The sequence below is a fragment of the Pongo pygmaeus genome, chromosome 16, assembly GCF_028885625.2.
Source record: "Pongo pygmaeus isolate AG05252 chromosome 16, NHGRI_mPonPyg2-v2.0_pri, whole genome shotgun sequence".
In the NCBI taxonomy this organism is placed as follows: domain Eukaryota; kingdom Metazoa; phylum Chordata; class Mammalia; order Primates; family Hominidae; genus Pongo; species Pongo pygmaeus.
Genome location: NC_072389.2, coordinates 40,469,682 through 40,481,780, shown reverse-complemented (window position 1 = coordinate 40,481,780; position 12,099 = coordinate 40,469,682). Strand labels below are relative to the sequence as shown.

The following is a 12,099-nucleotide window of genomic DNA, read 5'->3' as shown; positions in this document are numbered from 1 at the left end:
CATTCTATGTTTTGTCTTTTCATTCTTTTAACAGTGTCTTTTACAAAGCACAAGTTTTTAATTTTAAGGAACTCCAGCTTATCAATTCTTTTTTTCTAGTATTATGCTTTTAAAGTTATATCTGTAAAATCATTGCAAAATCCAAGGTCATCTGGATTATCTTGTCGAAGTTTGATAGCTTTGTGCTTTACGTTTATGTTTGTGATACATTCTGAATTCATTTTTGTAAAGGACATAACGTCTATATATAGATTCGTTTTTAAAAATGTAGTTATTCAGTTGTTCCAGCACCATTTCTTGAGAAGACTATCTTTTCTCCATCATATTGCCTTGTTCTTTTGTATATTTGTGTGGTCTATTTCTGGGCTCTCTAGTGTGTTCCACTGATGGATTTGTCTCTTTTGCAAATACCAGTCTTGATTACTGTAGCTTTGCGGTAAATATTCAAGTCAGATAGTGTTCGTCTTCCAACTTTTTTCTTCTTCCGTATTGTATTGACCATTTTGGGTTTTTTGTCTCTTCATAAAAACTTTACAATCAGTTTTTCCACATCCACAAAAAAACTTGCTTGGATTTTAACTGGGATTGAAGATCAATTTGGGAAGAATTGACATCATGATGATATTGAGTCTGTTTATCCATGAACATGCAGTATCTCTTTGTTTAGTTCTTTGATTTCATTCATTGGAATTTTGTTTAGACACCTTTTTTCTCTTCATTGTTATAGCTTAATATGTTACATGTTGGCTCAATTAGGACTATTTCTGATTTTTCTAATTTTTTTTCATATAACAGGCTTTAAGGTGATATTCTTGGTGTGAATTCAGAGTTAGTTGATATGCCTCTTAGTCACAGGGTCCAGGGCTAAACTTTCACATGTTGCCAGCTTTACTCCTAAACTAACCCACATGGTAGAGAAGGAATTCTTTAGACAGAAAATGAAGTATGATTACCAAAAGAAAGATGAATAAATGCTGGAGAACAAAAATGTCAGGTACTCTTCTACATGTTTTATCAAAATCACATTGTATTTCAGACACATCTTAACAAATTAACATTCCACCCCAAATATTAGTAATATCCAGAATGCAGTACCCTGAATACCACTGTGAAAATCCATCTGTTTTCTAAATTCTATCAGTTTTCATTTGCTTTATAACACATTTGCAATCTAGCTTGACCTTAATTACTTTGATGAACTGCTGTTGGCCTTTTTTCATTCTTCATAATCCTTAATGCCTTTCCTTGATAATATTGGCCACCATCTCTTTGAAAATTTCCCCTATAATGGTCATATGCCTCTGTACTAGTCAGATTTTTCTTCTGCCTTTCTTTAGATTTCTCCTATCTTCTTCAGTAGCTTCTCTTCTTTTTACCTTCAACATGCACATATGCTGCAAGTTCTTTTTATAGGTCCATTCTTTTCTTTTTCAATATTTTCTTTTTCTGGATTTATGTATTTTCCACAAGTTTACTTTTCACCTCTTTATCCAGATGATTCTAAAGTCACTCTCTTTCTAGTCTTTCTACTAATATCTACTTTCTCCTTAACTCTAGGTTCTTAATTCTGACTGGCTGCTGCACATGGCTACCAATACATGTCGTTCTCATTATGTACAAAACTTGAACTCATTTTCCCCTCAAAGTGTCTTTATTCCCTATTTTTGTTATTTAACACAACTGTTCTCCTCACAGTAACTCAAGTACAGAATGTTGGAATCATCTCTTAAGCTATCCTCTCATTTACAATGAATATTCAACTGATTATCTAATCTTTTATATTCTAGTCCTAATATGCACATATTTCCATCCCCATGCTTATCTCTCATTAAATTTATGTCTTGCCCAACTCTTGGACAAGATACAACTAATTCAAATCCTTGCTTTCATATTCTCTATAGTCAGTTTCACTGCCATATAGATTTTCTTTCTAGTGTATGACTCCCTGCACAAAATTCCACAATAGTACTTCATTATTTTCCAAGTGAATAAAATGATTAGCCATGAATGAAAGGCTATCTGACATATGGCCATAGCATCCTTTTTCAGTCTTGCTCCTAGGATTCCCCTACCTGTCCACTTTGCTCTAGTAATACTGAACCAATGGCCACTCCCTGATTATGCCTTCTGCTTCTCTCCTTCCTTGCCTTATTCTGTCTTACCAGCTTTCCTTTCTTCTTCTCTTTTTAACTACTTAATCCTACAGACTATGCAAGATTGAACTCAAATACTCTTATACGTTTAGGCACAAGAGATGAACTGCCCTGTCAGTTTGTTTCTCTTCATTTCTTGTTGCAAATAACCTTATTTATTCTGCTTTATGTTTAGTTGTTTAAGGACTTATTCTTTCTACTAGGTTACATACAGATGTCTTGACTACTGTTCCATTTTTATCTTCATAAATTTTGTAACAGCTGTTAGTTCTAATAAGAACTTTTTAATTTGATTTGCTTGTTATTTTCATACTTTATTTTTTATTCATAAAGAATCTTACAGGTGTATCTCCATTTCACATTATATGCCATTTAATGAGTTCTATTTTTTTTCCATTTATCTTGTTAGAGAAAAATGCTTTAAGCAAACTAGAATGTAAAATAAAATATTTTAAAATACTGTTAGTGTAAATTTTGATTTATCACTTAGACTTTCACTTTACATATGATGACCCTTAAACTTTTCTATTAAATAATTAATCTACTTAAATTTTACCTTTAAGTTAAAATTTTAAATTATTTATATGAGTGTAAAAATGATATCAACTAAACATGGGATTCTAAACAAAATAACCAAATAATAGAAAGCTGTGAGATAAAAACAGAGAAATATATTAAAATTTCTTTGGGGCCCCAACTTTATTGCTTATGGCAAACTTGATAGTAAAATGTACCATGCATCACTGCAGTGACAGGCTTGAGAAAATGAAAAATCCAAAGCTTTACATAAATCAATCAGAAAATCATATTAAAATGTATAACCTTTAACAGAAAAATCAGACTTTTACTTGCAACTACTCAGAAGGCTCTTTCTTCCTTATGAGGTTGTTTTAGATTTTCTAACAGCTTTATGGAAAATATTATTTTAAATTAATTATTAGCAAAGCAGTTGTATTTATAGAAAGACAAAGTTCACAGGAATTTAACCTCAATTTTATTAATGTTCCCTACTTTCACTTAGTGTTTAATTGTGCTCTTGTTGAAATAATTTCCTAAGTACTAATGTGTCCTATAATCAGCACTTAAGTTCATTTTTTGTTGAAATAATTTCATGGGACAATTATATATTTTATATAATAATAAAAGCACACACTTTTAAAAGTTGTCACTTTTAAAAACATTATCAGTCTTACAGCCCATTCTTGGCTTTTTCATTTTATTTTGCTTTATTTGAGATATATCATCAAATGCCTTGAAAAACTTTATAATGTTTAGCCATCTCTGTGTTTTTATTTTTCTCTTCAATCCAGCATGTATCTTGAATACCTACTCTGTTTTAAAAACTACTAGGTCTACATGGAATCTACTATAAATGTAGGTAAATTACAGAGTAATTCTAGTCTTAACGTTAAAATGAAGTTACCACTGTAATCATTATTCCCAATGTTATGATTACAGTGACAGATAACTCTAGTTTTGCTAACCCGAACTGACGTATGGCCATAATATGTTGTTGATTCATGGTAAATGGTGATGTGTGAGTTATGATCCTGTTTTTCTCAAAATGGTGGTGGAGGCTGGGAGCTTATATGTTTATTTATGTATGAATGAGGATAGTAAGAGATGGCATATAATCACCAGACTGATAGTATTGGATTCTTTGGGGAAGGGAGCAGGAAGGGAGTAAACAGAGAAGCTTAATTCTTTATATATCTGTAATCTGTGGCTTCTTACAATGAGCATGTATTTTTAATTTTTTAAAATATCTGATTAAGAAAATTAAGAGAGAGCAGTATAGTGAGTTTCAGTGCTAAATAAACACCTAAATGTTATTCTTCAACGTTTCACTAGTCTTGGTAGAAAGAGACAGTAAGGCCCTTTAAAACTTTCCATTGAACTCAGGTGAAAACATTACTCACAATGGGAGATTGAAATCTAGTTGATCCTATAGTTAAGTCTAAAAAAAGACCCCTTCAGAAAATTTTATATATATATATATATATATATATGTATGTATATGTATATATATACATACACACACACACACACAAGATGACTAAAAGTGTTGGAATAGTAGGCCTCTTGAGTATGTTGTGCACAGGAATTTGCTGTCATCACTCATAGCAACATGTATAAACTCAAGGATCCCATCCATGGAGGTATGCTGCCACTGCCTCTACACAACCTACAAAATATTTCCTTACAAATAGGACAAAGAAAGTAAGAAGATAAATGATGACTTTTATTTGCCAACATTTGGTTCAGCACAACTTCCCTACCCTGTCTCTCCCCACCTTTGCCCTTAGGCTAAGGAGCAGAAAAGTGATTTGGCAAGATGGAGCAAGGTATTTACCAGTCTAAAACCTAATGCTGTAAAACTAAATGAGACAACTTGGGGCTTGAATGGGTGCTGGGCTGTAGGTACTGCTGGGTCACTGTTGCTATAAATGGTCACTGGAGCAGATTAATAAATCAAGGATCAGTTTCACCCACATTTAAAGGACTACTTGACTCATTTCTGTCTCTAGTAAGTGGACTTTGGTAGTAGCAACGCCATACCGTGATGATATCATTTGTGTCGGGAATCAAACTGGGCAATGCAAGAGTCTTTTTGAAGCCTAAATCTATGGAAGACTTATCAGTTTGGGAGAGGATAATAATAAAAGTAACAATCAATGCTTTCGAACTCCAATTGACTGTCTTTTTTAGCTTTTATATTTACTTAGTTGTTATGCTAACCAATTCAGCTTTTTACTGTTGCTGTTGTTGTTGTTTTAAGAAATAAAATTTCTGATTGCTGTTTTCATAAAGTTCCAGTTTGGTGATTTCTAATAAAAGATAATCCTCATACGATTTATTCATTCAGAACACATTTATTGACTGCTTATTCTTATATGCATGGCACTGTTTGGACACCAAACAGTTAAAAAATATTGCTTTCATGGAGCTTGTATTCTATGGAGTGAGACAGATAGAAAAGTAAATAAAAATACGTTAGAGGTGTTGATGAGAAAGTTGCCTCACTGACCATGGATTTGGTGATTGGGTTTTAGGGAATAAGCATAATGTAGGAATCCTGAAGTACTTATAATGATAGATTTAAGCCCAGGTTGAGGGTCATATTACCAGTCCTTTTGGTCACATTGGCAGATGTTAGTTGTGAGTTGTGTTTGAGTTGTGTTTGAGAAAAGGTTAAGGTCTTTCCAATATCCTGTAGATATAGCCAAAGAGCAATTCAGTGAACTGGAAAAGAGGTCAGAAGAAAATATTCAGAATGAAACATGAAGAGAAGCAAAGACAGAAAATACACATAAAAGAATTAAGAGGCATGGAAATAGTGAGAAGGTCAAAAATATATGTAATTAGAGTGTCAGAAAGACTAGAGGGAGAATGGGGAAGGTTCAATGTTTAAAAACATAGTAGCTAAGAGCCTTCCAAAATTAACAAAACACACCAAAGTATAGATTCAAGAAGTCTTATGAACCCCAAACAAAATAAAAATAGATATTCAGGCACATGATGGTAAAACTACTGGAAATAAAAGAAAAAGAAAAAAAATTGAAAACAGCCAAAGTGGGTTAAAAACAGGCTACTTTCAAAGAAGCAACAGTTAGAATAGAAATATTGAAGACAGTAGTCAATGAAATCAAATTTTTATAGTGCTAAATGAAAATAATTGCCATCCTAGAATTCTGTACCCAGCAATAATATCCTTCAAGAATAAAAGTGGAGGAATTTCCAGGATGACAGTAATCTGTTTGTCAAAATTTATTTAATAGTTCACTTGTGGTTTATCCATTTTGCTGTATGTAATTTTTCTCTCAAGATATAAATACTTAACTCTAGTTAATAATATGCATGACACAGTCTAAATAAAGAGTAATGTCTGCAACTTACTGGGAAATGCATTAAAAATATAAAATGGATTGGTGGCGAATGATAGGTATGTGATAAATACAACAAAGTGCTAATTGTAGAGTGTAGGTAGTGGATATATAGATGGTCATTGTAAAATCCTTTAGGCTTTTCCACATATATATAAATTTTTTCCTCAAAAAATGTTGGGAAAAAACATGAAGCTAAAGATTTTTCAAACAAAAACTAAGAAAATTTGTTTCCAGAAAATATCCACACCAAAGGATAGTAAAGGATGTTAAGGCAGAAGGAAATTATTCCAGATAGAATATCAGAGATGCAGGAAAGAGATCAACGAGAAATGAAAAGAGTAAACATGAGAAAATATAAGCAGATATTAACTGTATGTAAGAATAACATGATGCCTCTTTGAGTTTAAAATCTACATAGAATTAAATAAAAAGCAGTGCACATAACTAAGGGTGTTAGGGAAGTGGAGTTAAATGGTTAAAGTTTTTGCATTGTATATAAAAAAAGGCAAATGTTGAGATTCATAATAAACCTCATAGATGTAGATAACATGTCATAAATTCTAGGATAACCACTAAAATAATATAAATGAGTATAATATAATCTAATGAAGCAGGAAAAAATAGAATAATGAAAAATAATTTTTAAAAGGCAATAGAAAAAGAAAAGAGGCAAAACAGTAAAGTAAAATAAACATAGAGCAACTAGCAGAAGCAAATCATGGGGTAAGATCATATATTTAAGTGCAAATATATCAATAATTACATTAAATATAATTGTACCACTGTTTCACTTAAAGACAAAAAATATTGGATTGACTAGAAGGCAAACCCAAAGTCTATGCTCTTTGAAAGAGACACCACTAAACATAAGGGCACAGAAAGAATGAAAGTAAGAGTGTGAAAACATGTGCCATGCAAAAGCTAGGCAAAAGAGAGTTTATATAGATGCCTTTTAATAGAAGACAAAATGAATGAAAAGCATTATTGTAAAGTACACTGCAATATGTTAAAAGGCCCAATTCTTCAGGAAGATATAACAATTCTTAATTTGTATATATATGATTACCATCTTAAAATGTATAACAAATTAATAGTAGGGGATTTCCTTATGACAAATTTGTAGTCATAATTCAAGATTTTTGCATGCTTCTTTCAAGTATTGATTTTAAAAACAGACAAAATCATCAAGGATATAGAAAATTAAAATAACACAATTAGCAAACATGACCCTACAAACATAGAAACACAATGCCCAACAAGTGCAGTACACATATTATTTTCAAGGAAACTAGAAATTATACAAAAGTTAGTTATAACCAGGGCCATAATGCAAGTCTACAAATGTCATAGGAATGAAATTATACAGGGAATGTTATATTACAATAAGATTATGCTAAAAATCAGTAATAAAAAAAGATGGCTAGAAAGAAATACACTAGTAGGATAGCAGAGTGGGAAGTGACCAACCCTATTTCCCCATGGGGACAACAGTATATCCTTCAAAGAGCCTTTATGAGAACTCTAGAAACCAGTAAAGTCACACTACCCCAGACAAGCTCAGAGTCAAAAACAACCACATTGGGTAAGAAAAGCCATCTTGTGTCAACTGTGATGCCCCCTCCCCAAAAACAGCACAACTCGGTGTGATCAGAAAGATCATGGCTTCTCCCTTGGGAGGAGAAAAGAACAGTGGAATGTTAAAGGTACATTCCAACTCTTTGAGGCAATGACTAAAGGAACTGGTTTGTGTCTCATCAGACTTGGAGTGCAGACAGGGTCCTGACATACTTTGGATGCCTACAAGTTACAAAGGAAACAAGAGAGTTTAGAAGCTTATTACAATGCCAGAAAACTGGCAATAATAAAGATGGAGGCCAGCAGAGCTTGCCGCATTTGTGTTAAAGTGACCAACTCATGGTTTCTCCCACAGGAGGGTAAGAGAAGGGCAGAACATGTGTCCAGTATTCCAGATTTTCAGACGGCTACCCAAATGTCTGGTTACTGTCTCTCCTGACTTGGAGTGCTAACAGAACTGGCATGTTTTGGATTCCTGAGGGCCACAGAGAACAGAAAAGAAAGCTGCAAAGAGAGCTCAGTGGCTTTTAATGGTTCCAGAGAACCTGTAGCACTGCAGAGACTCTACAGAGTAAGAGATCACAAGCTTCTGAAAAGGAAACTGGCAAACTTCTCTCCTTGTGAAATTACATGCACAAACCCAGGAAAGAGGCATCCCCAGAAAAGCTTTAAGAGGACCCAAAATTTCTAACTGGGTTGACTGGTGAAGGTCTTCCCCTTTGTGAAGCCACTTTATAAAGATTAGAAGAGACATTTGCTTTTTCAAATACAAAAATGTAACAAATAAGACACATAAAGAAACAGGGAAACATGACCCAATCGGAGGCCCAAAATAGATCTTCAGAAACTGGCCCTGAAAAAATGAAAATCTATTAATATGAATTCCTTGACAAAGAATTCAAAGTAATCATTACAAAGCTCAATGTGCTGTAAGAAAACATAAATAACTAAATGAAATCAGGAAAATGATGCATAAATAAAATGAGAAAACCAACAAAGGAATAGAAACTGTGAAAAAGAAATAGAAAATCTGGAACCAAAGAATATAATAACTGAACCAAAAACTTCACTGGAGAGGTTCAACAGCAGACTTGATCAAGCAGAAGAAGGAATCAGGAAACTTGAAGTCAGGTCATTTGAATTTTTTGAGTCAGTACGAAAAAGGGAGAAAAAAAGAACAGTGAAGAAAGCCTAAAGAACTTATGGGACATGATCAAGCAGACCAATCTATACAGTATGAGAGTACAAGAAGGATAAGAGAGGGGAAAAAAAGAGAGATTATTTAAAGAATGGCTGAAAATTTCCCAAATCTGAGAAATGATGTAGATATCCAAATTCAAGATCAAAGGACTAAAAATAAGACAAACTTAAAAAGGCCTGCACTGAGATACATTACAGTCAAACTGTTGAAAGTTAGAGAGTGACATAGACAAGATGGTGGAAAATGAGGTTCCCCAGCTCATATCCCTCAATATTAACAATAACTTGGCAAACATTCACAGACAAAAATGCCCTTGTGGGAGCATTGAGATCCAGGTAGGAGGATGCAGAACCCCAGTGATGCCCAAGACTTTGGAGGGCCACTTTGAGAAGACTAGCCTATGCCCCAGTGGCAGGCTAGCTGACAGTGGCCTCAGCTGCATGTCAGTAACAGCCCTATTCTCCCGTAGTCTCAGTTCCAGACACACTTGGTCTCTGTCCTGCCCATGATCCCATTTGCCAGGGGACATGGGAGGAATCAGGTTGGCTTATACCTTCATTAGAAGGCCAACAAACTTAGTCCTGGCTGTGGATCCTGAGACCTGTGACTCAGCTACAGCCCTGCTTTGCTGTAGGGAGAAGTCCTGCCTACCCAAGGACCTGGTAGGAGATATGCCTGTTCATTCCTTCAGTGGCAGGCCTGCTGACCTCACACCCAATTGTGTACACTAAAGTGGCCCTTAACTGGGCTCTAGCCCCAATCTACCATAGCCCAGAGACAGTCCTGCCAACCAAGGGACCTCTGGGAGACACACCCATCTATGCCCCCAATCTACCATAGCCCAGAGACAGTACTGCCATCCCAGGGACCTTCTGGGAGATACACCCATCTATGCCCCCAATAGCAGGCGCACCATTGAGGTATCTGGCTATAGACCTTGAACTGGTCCTGTGACTTAATTCCATTTCCACTCTGCTATGGCCTGGGGGCAGTGCTACCCACATATGTTGCCTTCAAAAGACACATCTATCCATAGCCCTGGTAACAGGCCTGCTGAACTCATACCCTACCTCAATGCTGAAGCAGCCCTGTGACTTGACTGTGTCCCCCATCTATTGTGGTTAATGGGCGTCTAATAGGAGCCATGCCTATTAAGACCCTGCTAATGGACCTGCCATCTGCAGACCCAGAAGTCCTCTTGTGACCCAGCTCAAACCTTGCTTGACCATGGTTCCAGAGGTAGTCCCATCTGGTTGGTACCAGGCCAGAATTTTGCCCACCTGTGCCTGCAGTAACAGGCCCTCCAACTGTGTACCTGACTACAGACCCAGCAGCATGCATGTGACACAGCTCTAGCCCCAGTTAATCGTGATCTTGGAGGCAGCCCTATCAATCTGGGGACCCAGCAGGAGAAGTTTTTTACCTGCAAAAATCAGTCTGTAAAGACTGGAAAAGGTGTTTGCTCTTTCAGATGCATAGACAACATGCAAGGCTACATGGATTGCAAAAAATCAAGCAAACATAACCAGAGGAAATGAATAAAGCTCCAATAACCAGCCCTAAATAAATGGAAATGCGTGAACTGCTTGACAAAGAATTCAGAATAACCATTTTAAAGAAGTTTAATAAGCTATAAGAGGACAAAGATAGACAACTAAATGAAGCCAGGAAAACAATACATGAATAAAATGGGAAGTTTAATTTTGAAAGAAATATAGAAACGTTAAAAAAAGAACCAGATGGAAATCCTGGAACCAGAGAATACAATGACTGAACTGAAAAACTTAGAAGATGACTCCAAAAACAGACACAATGAGACCCTCTGAAGGAAGCAGACTGCTCCTGCAGGACCCAGGAGTCCCCCCGCCCAAAACTGTGAGTGCCCCAACTGCAAAAGTGGCAAAGGGAGACCTTCCTCTCCCAAACATGCACCTCCACTGGATAAACTGAAGGTCTGTTTATGGGAGAATTTTCCGACTTTAGCTGGAGCTGAGTCAATTTGGAGAGCCAAGCAAAATACAGGGGTGGAGGAAGCAGCAGAAAAGCCCTGGGAGCTCATTGGGTCCTCTAGCGGGCCATTCCTGCGTGGCACCACAGGGATCCAATGGGAGAGAAGCAGGGAGTAAAACTACACAGGGAGAAGCAAATCTCTAGCTGAACTTTGTAACAATTTGAACGGGGTGAGAAGCCTTCTGGCCAGAACTTGGGGAAGGGTGCAAATCTGCTGTGCAGACTCCACAGGCAGGGGAAGAACCAAGCCCTTTTCTTTCGCAGCTTGGGGGCAGACAGCCTGCAGTAGATTTTCAAGCCTGTATTGCTGTCTGCCTAGAAACAGTCTGGGGGGTGTTGAGGGGGCATGGTGGGAGTGAGACCGGCCCTTGGGTTTGCTGGGAGCTGGGTGAGGCCTGTGACTGCCAGCTTTCCCCCACCTGTCTGACAACCTGCATGACTCAGCAGAGGCAGCGATAATCCTCCTAGGTACACAACTCCAGCGACCTGAGAATCTCACCCCCATACCAAACAGCAGCCACGGCAAGATGCACCCAAGGAGAGTCTGAGCTCACACACACCTAGCCCCACCCCTACCTGATGGTCCTTCCCTACCTAACCTGGTAGCAGAAGACAAAGGGTATATAATCTTGGGAGTTCTAGGGCCCTGCCCACCACCAGTTCCTCCTTATAATACCACAGCTGATGCTCTCTGGAAAGTGCCACCTCCTGGCAGGAGGCCAACCAACACAAAAATAGAACATTAAGCCACCAAAGCTAAGAATCCTCGTGGTGTCCATGGCATCCCCCGCCACCTCCACCAGAACAGGTGTTGGTATCCCTGGCTGAGAGACCCATAGATGGTTCACATCACAGGACTCTGTGTAGACAACCCCCAATACCAGCCCAGAACCAGGTAGACTTGCTGTGTGGCTAGACTCAGAAGAGAGACAACAATCACTGCAGTTTGGCTCACAGGAAGCCACATCCATAGGAAAAGGGGGAGAATACTACATCAAAGGAACACCCCATGGGACAAAAGAATCTGAACAACAGCCTTCAGCCCTAGACCTTCCCTCTGACAGAGCCTACCCAAATGAGAAGCAACCAGAAAACCAACCCTGGTAATATGATAAAACAAGGCTCTTCAATGCCTCCAAAAAAAATCATACTAGTTAACCAGCAATGGCTCCAAATGAAGAAGAAATCCCTGATTTACCTGAAAAAGAATTCAGGAGGTTAGTTACTAAACTAACCAGAGAGGGACCAGAGAAAGGCAAAGCCCAATGCAAGG

At 37.2% G+C, this 12,099-nt stretch overlaps 1 protein-coding gene across 6 annotated transcripts in view; it reads left to right on the top strand.

Moving 5' to 3' along the window:
* Positions 1 to 12,099, top strand: part of DPH6 (diphthamine biosynthesis 6) — a 445,531-nt gene that overhangs the window by 180,566 nt on the left and 252,866 nt on the right. The window lies entirely within an intron of this gene.